The 20992-nt window shown below is 44.1% G+C and overlaps 1 protein-coding gene across 10 annotated transcripts in view; it reads left to right on the top strand.

The window, feature by feature from the left end:
- The window catches only part of IDUA (iduronidase alpha-L-), a 914728-nt gene that overhangs the window by 525951 nt on the left and 367785 nt on the right, over window positions 1-20992 (top strand). The gene's annotated exons all lie outside the window — the stretch shown is intronic.

Below are 20992 nucleotides of genomic sequence, written 5' to 3'. Positions count from 1 at the left end.
AATCAAAAAGTATTTTTGAATTGCATAGAAGGGAGTTAAGTTGCTCACAATAAAAGGTTTGGGACTATGATTACAAATGTGTGGTTTTCTCTGAAGGCACAGAATTTTTGTACATGTATGACTGTCCCTCATATAGAAATACATCAGTTATATAAAATTGCTTAACTATTATTTGTTATGGCTGTGGTCCCAGCTAGAGCTGGTGAACCTCCAGGTCAGGCTTCAGGACAGACACAAATAGGTCTAAGGATCTTCAGGTTATACCAGCCACCTCCCCCACAGATTGAGCCCTTGGATTCTGGCAGCTAGCAGGACTTAGACTGAGGCTGACAAAGAGGTGCAGGCAGTACAGGACTAGAGACTTGAGACAAGGCGAGGCTGGAATCAGGCAGGCAAGGAACTGGAGTCTGGAACTGGGTGCAAGTAAGCATGGAACTCTGGAACAGACTAGATCCCCAGAGCTGAGTATGAGTAAGGCTGAAACAAACTGGAACAATGGAACAGACAGACCAGGAGAAGACAAGAACAGGACAAAACAAAACAAGGAACGCAAAAGCCCAAAGGCAACAAACTAGAAAGCAGGCCTGAGAAGGCCACCAGGCAGGACTATAGCAGAAGGCCTGAAAGGCCACAGAACAATGCAAGGGCAGAAGGCCTGAGAAGGCAACAGGACAAGTCTAAGGCAGAAGGCCAAAGAACAGTCCAATGCAGGACAGAGCTAAGCAGAGAGCTAGCGAAACTCAATGACAAGGCAGTGAGCAAAACCAGCAGCAAGGTTAAATAAGCAGAGCCCTGCTGAGTCATGGGATCATGGACGCTATAACTGGAAAGAGAGTAGGAGAAGCTCCACGGGGACTTCTGGTGGTTGGGAGGCTGCATAACGGAGAGGATCACAACAGTTTTTGTGATAGGATTATGAAATAAAAAAATTTGCTATGGAAGGATCTATATTACACATGAGAGTACTGAGTGCTCCCTGTAACAATTGAACTCTCATTTACTGTAGTTAGAGAAGATATCAGTTTTCTCAAATATTAATTCATAAGCATATATGTACTGTAAGAAAAAACAATTATCAAATTTCTAAAAGAAAACTGCCTATATTTGTTATAAAACTAGAATGAAAAAATGTATAGTGAGGGTAATTTTCAGTAGTGTGCCTAAGTGGGCACATATGGACATATATTAGTAAGAACATAAGAACATAAGAAAATGCCATACTGGGTCAGACCAAGGGTCCATCAAGCCCAGCATCCTGTTTCCAACAGTGGCCAATCCAGGCCATAAGAACCTGGCAAATACCCAAAATAAGTCTATTCCATGTTACCATTGCTAATGGCAGTGGCTATTTTCTAAGTGAACTTAATAGCAGGTAATGGACTTCTCCTCCAAGAACTTATCCAATCCTTTTTTAAACACAGCTATATTAACTGCACCAACCACATCCTCCGGCAACAAATTCCAGAGTCTAATTGTGCGTTGAGTAAAAAAGAACTTTCTCCGATTAGTTTTAAATGTGCCCCATGCTAACTTCATGGAGTGCCCCCTAGTCTTTCTACTATCCGAAAGAGTAAATAACCGATTCACATCTACCCGTTCTAGACCTCTCATGATTTTAAACACCTCTATCATATCCCCCCTCAGTCGTCTCTTCTCCAAGCTGAAAAGTCCTAACCTCTTTAGTCTTTCCTCATAGGAGAGTTGTTCCATTCCCCTTATCATTTTGGTAGCCCTTCTCTGTACCTTCTCCATCGCAATTATATCTTTTTTGAGATGCGGCGACCAGAATTGTACACAGTATTCAAGGTGCGGTCTCACCATGGAGCGATACAGAGGCATTATGACATTTTCCGTTTTATTCACCATTCCCTTTCTAATAATTCCCAACATTCTGTTTGCTTTTTTGACTGCCGCAGCACACTGTACCGACGATTTCAATGTGTTATCCACTATGACACCTAGATCTCTTTCTTGGGTTGTAGCACCTAATATGGAACCCAACATTGTGTAATTATAGCATGGGTTATTTTTCCCTATATGCATCACCTTGCACTTATCCACATTAAATTTCATCTGCCATTTAGATGCCCAATTTTCCAGTCTCACAAGGTCTTCCTGCAATTTATCACAATCTGCTTGTGATTTAACTACTCTGAACAATTTTGTGTCATTTGCAAATTTGATTATTTCACTCGTCGTATTTCTTTCCAGGTCATTTATAAATATATTGAAAAGTAAGGGTCCCAATACAGATCCCTGAGGCACTCCACTGTCCACTCCCTTCCACTGAGAAAATTGCCCATTTAATCCTACTCTCTGTTTCCTGTCTTTTAGCCAGTTTGCAATCCACGAAAGGACATCGCCACCTATCCCATGACTTTTTACTTTTCCTAGAAGCCTCTCATGAGGAACTTTGTCAAACGCCTTCTGAAAATCCAAGTATATTATATCTACCGGTTCACCTTTATCCACCTGGAGCTGCACAGTTTATAAAATATGCATTTCTCTGCACCCTAACTTATGTGTTTTATGCATGCAAAAGTTATCTGTGCACTTTCTAACCATACAATTCTGGAAATTGTACAGGGACATTGTCAAGCCCAACTTCAGCTGCTCATGGAGCTTATTGTTCAAGATGAGGGCCTTCTCTTCTCTTATGTTCTTATGCCCCTATCAGACATAGCAAGCCCTCCGCTGCCACTCCAACCAGTGGGCCTCCTATGTCTGATAGGGGCATAAGAACATAAGAATTGCCATTCTGGGTCAGACCGAAGGTCCATCAAGCCCAGGTAAGAGCCTTCAAGTAGATAGGAGTATGTGTAGTCATGGGTAAGGTGAGTGTGGTTGGGAGCTAAGGGAGGGGAACATATGCCTTTCTATACAAGAAGGTGTATTAAAAAGGAGAAAGAGAAAAAGGCTGTTTGGGATACAGAGAAATCTGGAAGGTTATCATACTCACTGGCATACAGATGGTAGATTCCCTTAGCAGTGGAGACAATACAAGGCGAATTTTAAAATAATTAATCACATAAAATGGGGCATATATGTGCATATGAGACCAGTAATGTAAAGGGTATTTTATAAAGTGGCAATATGCACATGTGTATGTGCATAGATGAGCATTTTGATGTGCGCAAAAAAGGAGTATGGTGATAGCATGTTGAAGCGTGCCTTGCATGTACATGTGTAATGACATATTTTATAAGGGATGCATGCTGGTTTGGCAGTGTGTTTGGCCACATATATGCATGCAGGTTTGTTACTGCCCATTTATATGAGACTACAAACTTTCATTTTGAGTAGTTCATTTCCTTTTACTGGGCTGGTATCTCCGGATGAGTGGACACAGAAGCAGGTCAGGGGACAAGAGGGAGTGTAATAGGGATGAACTGGGATATACTGGGATAGACTCAGAAAGTCTGGTTCATACCAAGGAGTTAAGGGACATACCACAAGGGTTGCAGTGTGTGAATCTGGGATAGAGGGTCATACTTATTGATATACAGGGATATACAGGAGTATACTAGTGGTCAGAGGAATAAATAGGGGAGACAGGGTGGTAGTGTAGCAACATATTGGGTGGGAGGTTAGTCATTCTTGGACAATCCCTTTTCAATATGACTATAATAGCCTCATGGGTACGTAGATCAACTGAGGAGGTAAAGAGAGTGAAGGAAAAGGATAAGGAAGAAGTACCCCTTACAAAGAATTTACAGGACTAGGACATACTTTCAGGATCTGTCTGAGAAGTAAGTCATGCACAGGTTCAGGTTCAACAAGGAAACCATACTGTACCAGTATGAAACCAGCAATTACTGCAGGACCTGCAACAGTGCAGGTCAAGGTCACTATTGCCTGGCCTTTTTTACTACTGGTACCTTCCAGAAACCTCTAGGTGTCATGTCTGGAATCTGCCAATCTGCCACTTCTGTATGTATAGTTCAGATCCTGGCTGTCTTGGTGAGGAAAATGCAACACTATATATCCTTCCCTCACAGAAGACAGCAACACCATCAATAATTACTGATGTCTTTCAATTTTTATGTTTTCCCTCTGTCTTGGAGGCTATCGATTGCACCCATGTCCCATAAGGGCACCAGAGGGAGACAAGACCACCTACCGCAATTGCAAGGACTTCCTCTCTCTCAATATGAAGGTGGTCCATGATGCCAAGGACATCATCTTGGATGTCATGCCCAGGTTTCTAGGATCCACTCATGATGCCTACATTCTTTTACAATCAAGAATTCATGACTGCTTCCAGGAAGGACACATCACTAGGACATGGATTCTAGGTAGGAAAGAACCTATCATTTGCACACTGAAATAACCTCTTCCTATTGTCTCCCTCATATTTAGGTTGACCGATAGCACTGGCCCTGGACGACTGCTCAGATCCTGTCCTGTGAACTATTTCACTCCCAAACCCAAAGGTATATCTATCTAACCCAGCTTTTCTATGCCTTCTCTTTCCAGGTGACAGAGACTATCCACTCAAAACAAGACCTGTGTTCCCAATAGCTACCACTCAGACCACAGTGAAGGCTTTCTACAAAAGGCACACCGGCAGACTAGGTCTGGCCTACTTAAAACATGTTTTCATTGTCTGGACAGATCAGGGGGTTGCCTTCTGTACAACCCTAAAGTCTGTGAGATCTTTCTAGTCTGCTTTATGCTACATAACCTGGCCAAAATCAGATGTCTATCTCTTCCATAGGGACTGGAAGAGAATCAAGATGAAGAGGAGGAAGAGGAAGAGGAACTCAGAAATTGTATGAGATACATCACATGAATCAAAGAAGGGCTATACAGAAAAGAGGCACTCTGATACAAAGACATTTTAGAAGTTGAATATGTATTTATTTCCAAGGTGTACACAATGTAAATAAAAATAAAATATTATTATTTATTTATTTATTTATTTATTATTTTGTTATACCGACTTTCATGACAGGTATCACATATTATATTATGACTTATATATAATATAATATCTAATATATATTATATATATATATATAATATATATATATTATATTATGACTTATATATTATATATATATTATTATGACATATATTATATTATGACTTATATATAATATAATATATATTATATATATATAATATTTATATAATTATATATAATATAATATATAATATATATAACTTACATATTATATTATGACATATTATATTATGACATATATATTATAGGTATGACATATTATATTATGGCTTCCTTGTCCACCTCTTTTGCGGGTTGGTGAATATCACATAACTTAGGCTGCTTAATCTGGAGCTTCTCCACAGTGGAGTCAATTTCACTGCTCACACTACCCTCAGAGGGCACAGGATCTGGAGGCAGTAACACAGCATGGCTGCAGGAGGGTCCTGCAGGGGGTTATGCTGAAGGCAGTATGAGCTGCGGTGGAGATAGAGGTGGCATGATGAGTGGTGGTGAAGCAAGACATGCATGAGGCAGGGTGCAGTTGACTCCTCGGCCTGGTGAGGTGGCATCCAGACGCATGGTGCTGCATAATGTGGAGGGGCTGTATCCAGGGCCCCATGAAATAGAATGGAGTTGCCTATGGCTGCAGCTGGCAGGGAGGCATCCTTTGCAATATTTCCTTTCGGTTAGGCCTTCGTTATTGGCCCACTGCGGGAATTTTTGTTTCCTGCGGTTCGGGCCGATTGTTTTTGGCTTCCCCGAAATGAAAACCCAAACCCACCCCAACCCTTCAAATTTAATTAATAAACCCCCTTCATCCTCCTGACCCCCCAAAACTTGCCGAAAGTCCCTGGTGGTCCAGCGGGGGTCCCAGGAGCGATCTCACCCTCTTCGGCCGTCAGCTGCCACTATTCAAAATGTGACAGAGGCTACCGGTGCCATTGGCCATCCATTGTTCCTACCATGTGACAGGGGCCAACCAATGGCACCGGTAGCCCCTGTTACATGGTAGGGGCAAAGAGCCACCAGCGCCATTTTGATTAGTGGCAGCCAACGGCCCAAGAGGGAGAGATTGCTCCCGGGACCCCGCTGAACCACCAGGGACTTTTGGCAAGTCTTGGGGGGTCAGGAGGGTGGGGGGTTGCAATTAATTAAATTTGAAGGGTTGGGGTGGGTTTGGGCTTTTTTTTTCAATGTGCCCTTTCTCCCCCCCAAAAAACGATAAGAAAACCACATGAAATTTTGTGGGTTTTCCTATCGTTTCGTCAGCCCCCCAAAATGCAAATACATAGTAGGGATGTGAATCGTTTATCTGACGATTGAAAATATTGTCCGATATTTTCAATATCGTTTAAATATCTGGTGGTCCAGCGGGGTTCCTGGGAGCATTCTCCCACGCTCGGGCTGTCGGCTGCCACTAATCAAAATGGCGCCGATGGCCCTTTGCTCTTACCATGTGACAGGGGCTATCGGTGCCATTGGTCGGCCCCTGTCAATTGGTAGGTGCATTGGATGGCCCACGCTATTTTTAAAGATGGCGCCGGCCATCCATTGCTCCTACCATGTGACAGGGACCGGCCAATGGCACGGATACCCTGTCACATTCTAAGGGCAAAGGGCCATCGGCGCCATTTTGGTTACTGGCAGCCGATGGCCCGAGCACAGGAGAATGCTCCCGGGAACCCCGCTGGGCCACCAGGTATTTAAAAAATTTTGGGGGGGTCCGGAAGGTGGAGGCAAACTAACAAACTCATTTTAAAGAGTCGGCTGTATTTTTGGGTTATCGGCTCAGGCACAGCCGATAAAAAACAAACCCGATCGGAATGCAAGATAAAAATTTCATGATGTGAATCGAAACCGGAATCAGAACCGATACCGGTTCTGATTCACATCTCTACTAAATAGGAAATATCGGCTTTATTTCCTATTTCGTTGCAAACGAATGCACATCCCTAATATTTCCCTCCACACTGTAGTTTGGGCATCAGAGGCGTACCTAGAGTATTTGACACCCGGTGCAGATACTTCTTTGGCAACCCCCTTCCCCAATATATAATTTTAAAATTTCCTAAACCGATAAAATATTTCAAAACAGCAGACACTTCAAATAACACCCAATAATTGAAACTAATAAGGATTTTAAAAATCTCCCTTTCTCTGTACCTCTCTCACACACAGACATGCTTCCTCCATCTCACTCTCACACACACACATACACAGTTCCTCTGTTTTCTCACACGCTCCACACACACACACACACGCACACCCTTCCTCGATCTCTCTATCTCTCTCTCGCACACATGCAGACAAAAACTGAACTGGAAACCACAAGCCAGATTCTATATGCAGTGCAACAATGAAAAGCAGAAAATCACTATTCCTCAAAACAATACAATCAAGAAATATAAATCAATCAGAATAGTAAAACCATACTAAAAAAAATATACATTTCAAAAAAGCTGATAAATAGAATAATATTCAATATTTAGAAGCTCCTGTACAAATTTTTAAAAATGTCCTAAACATCAATAAAATATTTCAACACAGTAGACATCAAATAACACCCAGTAATTAAAACTAATAAGGATTTTAAAAATCCCCCCACTCTCCATACTAGTCACCTTTAGTTGTGAACTGGAGGTACACACACACACACACACAGACACAAACAAAATTTGCTCCCTTTGTCCCTTACACATATACATGCTTGGTGAGAGACAGAGGGAGCTTGAGTGTGTGTGTGTGTATGTATGAAAGAGACAGACACACACGTTTTCTCCATCTCTCTCATACATACACGTTTCCTCTTTATCTCTCACACAGGATTCCTGTCTCACTCAATGCACACATACACACACACATGCTTCTCTCTCTCACCCCCATCCCAGCACACAGGCACCTTCTCACACATACACACCCAGAGGCACACACGCTCTCACTCTTCTATACACTCAACGTCTCGTACACACAGGCATCCTGTTATGCACACACACACGCATACCTCATACACACACACAAACCCACCCACCCAAACACCCGCAGAAACACATACCCACCCAAACACCCTCATACACATACCCTAATACATGCACACATGCCCTCACACACACACACACACTCATATACTGGCAGTTACTCTCACAGGGCCAGTCTCTCCCTTCTTTGGCCACTGGTGGCACCGCAGGGTCTGTTCTTCTGCCGCCGCCTCCTGGAGCGCCGGCGGCAATGATGGGCCTGTTCTTTGCAGTTGCACCAGCTCTAGGAAATACCGGCGGCGCCGCTGGCCTCTACTCTGCAAGGATATTAGGTGCTTGGTGAACCTTACAGCCTTGCTCTGCCCCACTCAAGCTCTCAACACACACAATTAAAAACTATGCAGAACAACAGATTTTACATGAAAAAGGACTTTCAAAGTACAGTCTTCTGATGTAAAAATATCACTTACAACAACATGGCACTGCTGTGAGGCCAGTGAGGAGACACTGCAAAAGACACTTGGAGCTTATATAGTATTAGGCCTATTGTAAAAATGTGTTTGGTTTGGAATTAATCCTCAATAAAGCCAGGAATAAATTGAATTACAATTATAATATAGTAATCCTCCCTTACCAAAATTGCACTAATATCCAGCACTCAAAAAGTAAGAACCCTACCCATGAAAATGCAACAATTCAAATATTACACCAGGCCCTAAAAAAACAATACATTCCCTATTATGAAAACAGAACAAGACAGGTTGTTCTCGATCCCTAAAAAGAAAGTATACAATAGCAGAATATAACACTTCTGTCACACATTAGAGATTAGAACAAAGACATTCACCAAATACAGAATAAAGTGACCATAAGGTAAAAATAGAAATATGCAGACAAAAACTGAATTGGAAATTGCAAAAAGCCAGGCTCTGTATACAGAGCAACAATGGAAAAACAGAAATAACACAATTCCTCATAAAACAATAATATCAGGAAATATAAAACAGCAGTCATAATAATAAAACCATACTAATAAAAAACATATTTCAAGACAGCTGACGAACAGAATAACATTCTAAAATTAATTTCACCAATAAAATGTCAAAACAGCAGACACATCAAATAACTTCCAGAAACAATTAAAATTAATAAGAATAAAAACATGTCCAGCTTTCCATACCTGGGAGCTTTGATTTCCAGTCACCCTGAAATTGTCCTGGATTAGCAGGGGAAGGGGTGAGTACTACACACAACTTTGTCCATTCTCTCTCATATACCCACACTTTCTAATACACATATGCTCATTCTCACATACAAGTTTGCTCACATTTACACATGCTGTCACACACACACACACACACACACACACACACTCACTCTCACATGTTCTGACACATTCGTTCACATTCCCATATGCTCTCATACACACTCACATGCTCTTTCACACATAAGCTACACACACTCATATAAGCTTGCTCACACAAGCTCACTTACGTGCTTATTCTCCACATACTCTCATACACACACATGCTCACATACTCCCCTTTCCCTTCAATTAATACTCACCTCCTTCTCTTCCCTTTCATCCTCTCACTCTCTCAGCCCCCTTTGCGTTCCTTCTCTCTCTCTTCTCAAATACTCCTTACTTCCTTTCTTCCCTCCTCCTTTTCTCCACTCTTTTCACTCAATCATTTCCCTTCCATTCCCTCTCACTCACACTCACCCGCCCCCTTCCCTTAAACCCCAAACACCAGGTCTCTTCTTTCTTTCTGCCCGCAGGATGTAGGATCCCCTCAGGCACGTCAAAATCTAGCGCCGGCCCGAGATCCCCACAGGCATGTCTAGCTGCTGCTGCTGTCATCTTCCTGCCTGTGGGGCCTGGGATCAGCACAGGTGCGTCATAAATCTGTGCCTCCGCCGCCACTGTCTTCTTTCTGCTCACTGGGGCTGTGATCCACAAGGGCACATCATAATTCCAACTGTCACCAGTTCTTTCCTGCGAAGCCTGGGACCCCTGTGGGCACGTCATAAATTCATTCCACCTCTGCCATCTTCTTGCAGAGTCTGGAGCCCTGAATTGCATCGGCCTGTGACAGGGGTCTCTTCGCTTCAGTTGCATGGCTAAAGAAAAGAGATCAGTGTCAGCCGGGCCACACGGCTGAAGAAAAGAGGCCGTTGTCAGCTGAGCTACAAGATAGAAGAGGCCCCTGCCAGCTGAGCCTCTTATCTGAGGTGGCACACAACACTTGCAAGCACTGGCCTGCCCTTCGTGGACCACTTGGTGCAGGGCCAGCACTGTGTTCAGCAGGCTTCCCTACAACAATAAAATAGATAAATGGCAAATGCTGGCATGGCATTTATGTTTTCTTAATTCATATTCTTTTCTTCTGAACAGTTCAGCTCCATTATTCTTGAAAACATACCTCCTGGCACACCATAAATAGTATTGAAAGCATTCCCATGTACTAAAAGCTGTGACAATCTAGAAGGGTTGCTTTCTAGTTCTTCATGTGGAGCAGAGCCAGTCCTGACATGTAGCCATAGCTGTCCCAAAGTCCTGTCCTGTGTGGAAAATTAAGAAGTGACAGGAAAGCAGGATCTAGCTCGTACTGTGTGCATACAGATAGGGAGACATCTAACCATAAAGCTTCATCTATACTATAAGTCTGAGGATTGTTTATTGCGTCATTTTTTGTAAGAAGCATTAAATATCTCCGTTAAAAATGCATTATAGATTACAGTATACTGTGCTTTCTCTGAGGAAAAGGCAGGATTTTAGTCATCACACATGGGTAGTGCTCACACATCATCAGATGGAGCCCAGCACGAAACTTTGATCTCAAAGAATCTAGAACTTTCAAACATGCTCTTCTGAGCATGTGCAGCTATAGTCATCACCCTCCCCCTAGGCATAAGAAGTTGCGATACTGGGTCAGACCAAGGGTCCTTAAAGCCCAGCATACTATTTCCAACAGTGGCCAATCCTAATGCCAATAATAGCAGTGGCTATTCCTTAATTCAACTTGATTAATAGCAGTTAATGGACTTCTCCTCCAAGAACTTATCCAAAACTTTTTTAAGGACTGATACACTAACTGCCCTATACACATTCTCTAGCAACAAATTCCAGAGCTTAATTGTGCATTGAGTGAAAAATAATTTTCTTCGATTAGTTTTAAATGTACTGCTTGCAAACTTCATAGAGTGCCACCTAGTCCTTCTATTATACAAAAGAGTAAATAACTGATTCAAATGTACCCATTCTAAACTTCTCATGATTTTATAGACCTCTATCATATCCTGCCTCAGCTGTCTCTTCTCCCAGCTGAACAGCCCTAACCTCTTTAGCCTTTTCCATCTTTCACTTCATGTTTTAGTCATGCCGGTAATCATTTTGCCTTCCTTCCACCTTTCTTAATTCGTGGAATACATCTGGACTACACTTCTAAGATGTTGTTTTTAAACAATGTCCATTCCTGTTTTAACCTTTGCAGCTGCATCTTTCATTTTTTTATATTTTCCTCATTTTATCAAAATTTCCCTTTTGAAAATTTAATGTTAGAGCTGTAGATTTACATATTGTCCCCCATCCAGTCATTAGTTCAAATTTCATCATGTTATGAGCACTATTGTGAAGTGGCCACATTACCGTTACCTCTCTTACCAAATCTGCATTCCACTAAGAATTAGATTTAAAACAGCTCCTCTCTCATTGGGTCCTGAACCAGTTGCTCTATGAAGCAGTCATTTATTCCATCCTAGAACTTTATATCTCTAGCATGTCCTGCTGTTACATTTACCCAGTCAATATTGGGGTAATTGAAATCTCCCATTATTACTGCACTGCCAAATTGGTTAGCTTCCCTGATTTCTCTTAGCATTTCATCATTTGTCTCATCATTTTGGCCAGTATACTCTTGTACTATGCTCTTATCCAACTCACATGGGTACCCATATAGATTCTTCTATGCATTTAGTCTCTTGTGTGATCTTTATCCTGTTGGACTCTATACCCTCCCGGACATAAAGTGCCACACCCCTACCAAGTTGGTCCTACCTATCATTACGATATAATTTGTACCCTGATATAGCACTGTCCCTCTGGTTATCCTCCTTCCACCAGGTCTCTAAGATGCCAATTATGTCAGTCTCATCATTCACTGCTATACACTCTAACTCTCCCATCTTAGACTACCTGGCATTGGTATACAGATATTTCAAAGTGTGTATTTTGTTTGTATTAACAACCTGCTTTTCAGTTCATAAGGATAATTTGGAATCTTGTAGCTCAAGGAATCTTTACTTATAGGTACATGGCCTACATTTGCTTTTATTGGAACCTCTCTGTTGGGATGCCCTAATTCAGGGTTGGTGCTAGCTTTTTCCCTGCCTTTTAAAATCAATTACTGTGCAGCCCCCCCCCCCATCCCCGCATCATTCAGTCTCTGTCCCACGCCCATGGAAAAAAGCTCAGTTCCCTCCAGCAATCTATATTTTTAAAAACTGTCACCCTCAGTTTAGCCTCAGCCTTACTGTACCTTATTCCAAAGGGTTTCAGTCCTTAGTTATAAGAACATAAGAACATAAGAAAATGCCATACTGGGTCAGACCAAGGGTCCATCAAGCCCAGCATCCTGTTTCCAACAGTGGCCAATCCAGGCCATAAGAACCTGGCAAGTACCCAAAAACTAAGTCTATTCCATGTTACCATTGCTAATGGCAGTGGCTATTCTCTAAGTGAACTTAATAGCAGGTAATGGACTTCTCCTCCAAGAACTTATCCAATCCTTTTTTAAACACAGCTATACTAACTGCACTAACTACATCCTCTGGCAACAAATTCCAGAGTTTAATTGTGCGTTGAGTAAAAAAAGAACGTTCTTCGATTAATTTTAAATGTGCCACATGCTAACTTCATGGAGTGCACCCTAGTCTTTCTATTATCCGAAAGTGTAAATAACCAATTCACATCTACCCGTTCTAGACCTCTCATGATTTTAAACACCTCTATCATATCCCCCCTCAGTCGTCTCTTCTCCAAGCTGAAAAGTCCTAACCTCTGTAGTCTTTCCTCATAGGGGAGATGTTCCATTCCCCTTATCATTTTGGTAGCCCTTCTTTATTTTTAGATTAAACTGCTTGCTGTGGCTAAACCTTCGGGAGGGGGAGCTTCTGTCCTGGATACCTTTTCTGTAATAAGTCTCAGAAAACACACAGGAAGACTTTTTTTGGAAATTAGCAGATAACATCTTTTATTAGTATTGAATCATAACAGCAAGCATATGTTTCATTAAAAGTAAATAAGTTGCAAGTATTTTGTAAAATGTTCCAGTTTAACTATAATATTGGTTGTCTTCCTGGGGAGAAGGGTACAATACAATGTGCACTCTGATAGATTCTTAGCCTTCTCCAAATATCCAGTATTCCAACCATTCCTTATATACAGTTTTTCTCTGTCTTACCTCTGACATTCTGTATGTAGACGGTAGTCAGCTCCTGACACCACTACACACATTTTCCTTTATTCTACAAATAGCTTAACTTCCCATAGCCCCACATCTGTTTCCCCTCCGGTGTTCTCATGCACAGTTTCTGTAGTGAACTTTGGGTTCACCTTTTCAGGTCACTATGATTCACAGGTACATGCACACGTCCTCTGCCAGATACCAAGTTTCCCTATATTGCTACAATGGTACAAAAATAAAACAAATTTCCACAGTTTCATAGCCCCTATGCCTTGAGAGGTCACAAATTGCTACAAAACTGTTATAAGGGTTAGATCTTGTCCCTACACTCCCCAAATGGAACCCATGGTCAAGGGAAGGGTATCATATACCCTAAGCAAACCTTATAGCCTTGCAGTCACACACACAGATACACACATAGACTCTACAGATACACACACACAATTCCAGTATGCATTTATAACAGATTTTACATGAAAGAAGAACATTCAAAAGTAAAGTCTTCTGAGGCAAAATATCACTTACAACATGCATATAATATTTTCTGCACTGCTGTGGTGCCAACTAGAAAATCCTGCAAAAAAATACACTTGGAACTCCTATGGAATTACATTTTTTGTAATGTCTGCTGGGTGTTACTGACATGGATCCTTGGACTGACGGGAAGTTGATACCACCAGTGGAAAGGAGTCTCACAGGTGCCTGCCGTTGGCAGGCGAAGCTGGAGAGACCTGAGACCCCGCTGAGGCTTCACCAATACCAGCCCTTGTTCCCCTCAGGTTAAGCCCTTGGCTACTGGGGCTGGATGGACTTACGTGGGGTCTCAGGCAGGTGGTGTACCTCATAGTCAGGCAGGCAAGGGTCATGGCAGGTGGCATATCTCGTAGTCAGACAGGCAAGGGTCTTGACAGGCAATGTATCTCATGGTCAAGCAAGCTGGGTCTTGGCAGGCGGCATATCTCATGGTCAGGCAGGCAAGGGTCTTGGCGGGCGGCGTATCTCGTGGTTAGGCAGGCAAGGGTCAGGTCCGAAGCAGGCAGAAATTCAGGAACTCAGGATCAGATGAACGGAGGTTCCAAAGGCAAGCAGGAGCCAGGAGTAGCCAAGGCAAGGCCTGAGTAGCAGGCCTTGTCTTAAATAGTTTGAGGCCTGGGAGGAGGAGTCCTGGCCCCTCCCACAGTGACCCCTGAAAAGGGGTCACGTGGCGCGTGTGCATGCCTGGGAGACCGGGGATCAGTAGGGAGGCCCGAGCGGAGCCTGACTGCGTGCCGGGCGGCGCGCGGTGTCGGTATGCCGGCCCAGGGGAGAGGCAGCTGTGGAGCGCATCTGTGGTGGTTCTCGGCTGCGGCGAGGCTTCCAGATCCGAGGTGGAAGAGCTGGCCGCGCTGGTAAGAGAGGGGGACCGGTCGTGGGTCTCCATGGCTGGCTTCCATAACAGTACTCCCTCCTCTAAGCCCCCTCCCAGGGGGTCTGAGTTTCTTGGGATGATCCTTGTGGAATTGACTGATTAAATTCTTGTTGAAGATTTATTTATTTATTTTTAATTTTTATATACCGGAATTCCTGTATGCAATACAAATCATTCCGGTTTACAAGTAACGAAAAGGTTGCCCTGGTCTGGGAGGTTAGACCGGGGTTTTGTACATAGAACATTAAACATTGAACAATAACAATCAACCATTAAACATTATTACAAGGAACATTGAAGGTAAAAATAACATTTAGCAAATGGCAATTAACATTATTAGTGTTTTGGAATAGAATGTGTGTGTACAACTTTTTACAAGGAACTTTAGTAGTGAAGATAATCTGCAAATGTACTGTTATATAGTATGTAAATAATGACTGTTAAATAAACATAACGAATAAGCAAGTACATATATGTAATTAAGTGCAAGGTGTTAATGTCAACCTGCAATGGTTGGAACTGAGAGTCATGCTGAGGTGCCTATTTACCCTCTAGGAATTGAAAGGCTTGACTGAAGAGCCAGATTTTTAACCGTTTTTTGAACTCTGGTAGACTAGGTTCGAGTCGTAGGACTGGTGGGAGCGCATTCCATTGGTGTGGTCCAGCAGTTGAGAGTGCTCTTTTTCTTAGAGTTGATTTGGTTGGAGCTGCGACTAATGTGCCTTTGTAGGCGCTTCTGATGGGTCTGGAGGGTAAGTGTAGACGTAGTTGAGTTTGTAGAGATACAGGTGCGATGTTATGAATTGCTTTATGAATAATAGTTAAGGTTTTATATAGGATTCTCTGCTTGATGGGTAGCCAGTGGAGGTTGCTCAAGATGGGGGTAATATGGTCTCTTCTATTAGTGTTAGTTAGGATTCTGGCTGCGGTGTTTTGTACCATCTGTAGAGGTTTGATGCTGTTGGCGGGGAGTCCAAGTAAGATTGAGTTGCAGTAATCAAGTTTCGAAAAAATAATGGATTGGAGAACGAGGCGAAAGTCATTGAAGTGAAGGAGTGGCTTTAGTTTCTTTAGGACCTGTAGTTTAAAGAAGCAATCCCTGGTGGTTGTGTTTATGAATTTTTTTAGGTTAAGTTGGTTGTCGAGCCATGCTCCTAGATTCCTTACGTCTGCAGAGAGCTCCATGTTTAAAGGTGTGGGTTGTGCGAGGCTAATTGGGTGGGTGTTCGGGTTGTGTGAAATCAGTAGCAGCTCTGTTTTGCTTGAGTTTAGAATCAGGTTCAGGCTGGAGAGTAGTTGTTTAATTGGTTGGAGACAATTATCCCAGTAGGCGAAGGCTTTTTGAATTGATTCTGTGATGGGGATGAGGATCTGGATGTCGTCTGCATAGAGGTAATGCGTGAGCTTGAGTTGTGATAACAGATGGCAGAGGGGGAGGAGGTAAATGTTAAACAGGGTGGGAGAGAGCGATGAGCCTTGTGGTACGCCTTGATCTGATAGGATGGGGTCAGATTCTTTGTTGTTTATTCTGACCTTGTAAAACCTATTTGATAGGAATGATTTAAACCAATTGAGAGCTGTGCCTTTAATTCCTATGTTTGATAGTTGGTTTAGGAGTTGTGAGTGATTTACCGTGTCGAACGCTGAAGATAGATCTAGCAGTACCAGCAAGAATGACTGTTTTTTCTCCAGGTTCAAAAGTAATTTATCTGTGAGAGAAAGCAAAAGGGACTCTGTGCTTAGTGATTTCCGAAAACCGTATTGTGCAGGGGTGAGAATGTTATGCTCCTCGAGATATTCGGAGAGTTGTTTATTTACAACTTTTTCCATCAGTTTGGAGATCATGGGCAGGTTTGCGATGGGTCTGAAGTTGGCTGGGTCAGTGGGTGAAGCAGTTGGTTTTTTCAGTAGGGGTTTGAGGATAGCAAGTTTTAGCTGATTAGGAACTGTGCCCATGGTTAAGGAGGTATTAATGATTTCTGCAATAGTTTTTGCGACGGTGTTAGGGATGGCGGTGAGCAAATTAGTAGGGAGTGGGTCAGAAGGATGTGCAGATGGTTTAATTTTCTTAAGTAAATTTTCAATCTCCAAGGCGGATGTGGTCTCAAATGACTCTAGTTTAGCATTCAGCGTGGGTTGGAATGTGCTCTGAGGTGTTGGTAGAGTATGATGAGTTGTAAGGGAGCTATACGATTGGTGACTATACGATTGGTGACCAAGATGTTGGTAGAAGGCTCCCAGGAGTTCTCTTCTGGGCCAAAACCCTCCCATGAGAGCAGATACTCCTACCTTCGGCCCTTTTTTCACACGTCAAGGATCTCCCGGACTTGATAGGTGGTTTCTTCTTCAGCGGAGGCTTGCGGGGTTTCGGGTGTTCTCCTGGGGCTTCAGCAGGGAGGTGGGGAAGGCGTTGTGGATTTTGAGGGAGGACAGTAGATGGAGTTGGTAGGTCACTGACCCCAGTTGCTGGAGGATGGAGAATGGCCCAATATAGCAGGGTGCGAGGCGCATGGATGGGAACCCTCAGCCAGATGAAGCGAGTGCTGAGCCAGACCTTCTGTCCTGGACGGTATTAGGGGGCAGGTCGACGGTGGCGATTAGCAAACTTCTTGGCTGAGTTGCCTGTCTTTTGAAGCATATTGCATACTTGAGTCCAAAGGCCTTTCAAACTCTCATTTGTCATCTGGGCAGCGGGAGAAGGAACAGATAGAGGCAGAGGTAATGGGGGAAGTGGTTTCTTGCCATAGACAATTTGGGAGGCTCCCGTGGCCGTGCAGGGATGTGAGTTGTGTGAAAACTCGGGTCAAGGGAGCAAATCAGCCCAGTCGTCCTGGCAAGCATTGATATACATCCGAAGGAATTGTTTAAGAATCCGGTTGGTCCGCTCTGCTTGGCCATTCACTTGTGGGTGGTATGCTGAGGTAAAGTCCAGTGTGACATGAAACTTTTTACAAAGACTCTGCCAGTATTTGGCGGTAAACTGAGGACCACGATCTGAAGTGATGTGCTGCGGAAGCCCGTGGAGTCGAAAGATGTGCTGCATAAATAATTGCGCTAATCGGGGGCCGACGGGAGGCTGAGCATTGTGCCAAAGTGGGCCATTTTTGAAAAGCAATCGACGGTGACCCAGATGACAGTATTCCCTCCGGAGGGCGGTAGGTCCACAAGGAAATCCGTTGAAAGATGTGACCAGGGTTCACTGGGTGCTGGAAGGGGTCGCAGCAGGCCCAAGGTTTGCCCGTTGGCGACTTTTGCTGGGTGCAAGTCGGGCAGGAGGCTACCTACATGTTGACATCCTAGCACATACCGGGCAACCAGTAGAACTGCTGCAATAGAGCCAGGGTCCTCGCACGCTCAGGGTGCCCGGCAGAAGGAGAGTCGTGCCCCCAATTCAGGACGTGATCTCGGAGTTTGCTTGGTAGCACCATTTTCCCTGGTGGGACTGTTTGTTTTGCCATGATGATAACCCGTGCTGGGTCAATTATATGTCTCGCTAGTTCTGGTTGCTCTTGAGTGAAAATGAATGAGAGAGAGCATCTGCATGCTGGTTTTTGGATGCTGGGCGGTAGCGTAGCTCAATATCAAAGCATGTGAAAAAAAGAGCCCAGAGGGCCTGGTGAGGGTTGAGGCATTAAGCCTGCTGCAGAGTTCCAAATTTTTATGTTCTGAGTAGACCGTTATGCGGTGCTGAGCACCCTCCAGCCACTGGTGCCATTCTTCAAATGCAAGGTTAACGGCCAGGAGTTCTTGGTCACCAATCGTATAGTTCCACTGGGCTGGAGTGAATTTCCTTGAGAAGATGGCACATGGATGTAAGGACCCAGCCGGATCGAGTTGACTCACGACCACTCCGACTCCTTCTGAGGAAGCGTCCATTTCTACAACAAAGGGGAGCCGAGGGTCCGGGTGGCAAAGACAGGGTCGGTGTAGGAAGGCTTGTTTAAGGGCCTGGAAGGCGTCCAGAGCCTCAGCCAGCCAATCCTTCTCCGGAGCCCCCTTTCGTGTTAAGGCGGTCAAAGGGGCAGCCAGTTGGGAGTAGTTCCTGATGAAGCTCCGATAGTAATTGGCAAACCCCAAGAACCGTTGGAGATCACGTAACCCTGGGGATCATGGCGAGTCTAGGATGCTCTTACGTTTGGTGGGGGTCCATACTAAAACCACGATTGGACACAATGTACCCCAGAAAGGGCAGGGAGGCCTTTTCGAAAAACCATTTTTCAAGCTTGGCGTACAAGTTGTTCTCTCTCAAGAGACAGAAGACAATATGAGATGGTAAATGGAACTTACTCTGAAGAGAGAGTGGTGTTAAGCGGAGTGCCGCAAGGATCAGTGTTAGGACCAGTTTGTGAGCGACATTGCGGACGGGATAGAAGGAAAGGTTTGTCTTTTTGCGGATGATATTCAGATCTGCAACACTTGAAAGGTTTTAATGATTCATGGTCAACAACAAACCTTTTCAGTTGGAAAAAAATCAGTAGAGCTAGGGGTGCCGATTTGAAGCTCCAGGGAGGAAAACTCAGAACCAATGTCAGGAAGTTTTTCTTCATGGAGAGGGTGGTGGATGCCTGGAATGCCCTTCCGGAGGAAGTGATGAAGACTAAAACTGTGAAGGATTTCAAAGGGGCATGGGATAAACACTGTGGATCCATAAAGGCTAGAGGATGGGAATGAAGATAAGAGCCATGGGGGTGGAGTACTGGAGTGGAGGCTACTACCTGATGATTACTACCCTTACTCAATAAGCCTTCGCACGGTTAATGCAACTGCAACATTGCTCTCTGCATCAACGGCAAGGGGAAATGTGGAAAAGAGGATTTGCATTCAGATAACAACCAACAAGGACTGAACTTCACAATCTGAGTAAACAAATAAGCATGGTGGTAGTTTACTTATTACGGCGGTTACTACCCTAAACCAATTAAGCCTGATACATCACTTTGAATGCATATACAGAGTTGCTCTCTGTTCTACGGCAGGGGGAAATGTGGAAAACAGGATTTGCATTCAGACAACATCCAACAAGGCATTGATTTGTGCAGTCTGGGTAACCAAGCATCGGGGTAACTTGCTTGATGTGGCGGTTACTACCCTTAACCATTAAGCCTTATGCTCACCTTTGATGCAACTCCAACATTTATTTATTTATGTATTTACTCTCTGCATCAATGACAGGGGTTGGCAGGAAATTTGAATCAAACAGTTACCAACAAGGGCCCTGAACCTGGTGGTTGATGAAACAGATAAGTATGGGAAAATAAGTGCGGGAGCTTGCTGGGCAGACTGGATGGACCGATTGGTCTTTTTCTGCCGTCATTTCTATGTTTCTATGTTTCTATGTATGTTTCTTTATGTAGGAGTTGCAACACTCAGCAGATGTCCTGGCAGTGAGTTTGCAGGTTCTTAGAGTAGATCAGGATGTCATCTAGGTATACGATTACACAGACATATAGAAGGTCATGGAGAATCTCATTCATAAGGTTCTGGAAGACGGTGGGGGGCATTAAAGATGCCAAACGGCATGACTAAGTATTCATAGTGGCCGTCCCTGATGTTGACGCAGTCTTCCATTCGTCTCGAAGGTCCAATTTAGAGAAAACCTGGGCCCCCCTGTAACCAGTCGAATAGCTCAGTTATCAGAGGCAGTGGATACTGGTCCTTGACCATAATAGCGTTTAGGCCCCGGTAGTCAATATACAGGTGAAGTGAGCTGTCCTTCTTTCCCATGAAAAAGAAGCCGGTACCAGCCGGAGAGTTGGAATGGCGGATGAAGCCTTTCAGTAGGTTCTCCCGGATGTAGTCGGACATAGCTTCTGTTTCTGGTGTTGCGGTCCCCACCGCTTCCCTTCTGCTAAGGCCCAGGCCCGCCTACCTCCGCTCCAGGGATCACCGCGTCCTGCCTGCTCCGGGCCCCGGGGGCTTCTCTCACTCCACGTGGCGGCCGCCATTACGTGCCTGCTTCTCGTCAGCCTCGCGCGCGCGAGGACGTCCCTCTTGAGCGCTCAACTCCCGGAAGCCTGGCCCCGCCCGCACTGCTGACGTCACGCCCAAGTCCCGATATAACCGGCGCTCAAACTCTCTCTCATCGCCTTGCAACGAGGTTCACAACGCCATAGTTGTTCTTAGTTGCGTTCCTGGTGATCTTCACGTTGTCTGCTTCCGACCCCGGCTTGCTTCTGACTCCGCTTCTGCCTGCTGC

The sequence above is a fragment of the Rhinatrema bivittatum genome, chromosome 1, assembly GCF_901001135.1.
Source record: "Rhinatrema bivittatum chromosome 1, aRhiBiv1.1, whole genome shotgun sequence".
In the NCBI taxonomy this organism is placed as follows: Eukaryota; Metazoa; Chordata; class Amphibia; order Gymnophiona; family Rhinatrematidae; genus Rhinatrema; species Rhinatrema bivittatum.
This window is presented reverse-complemented; position numbering and strand designations above follow the sequence as displayed.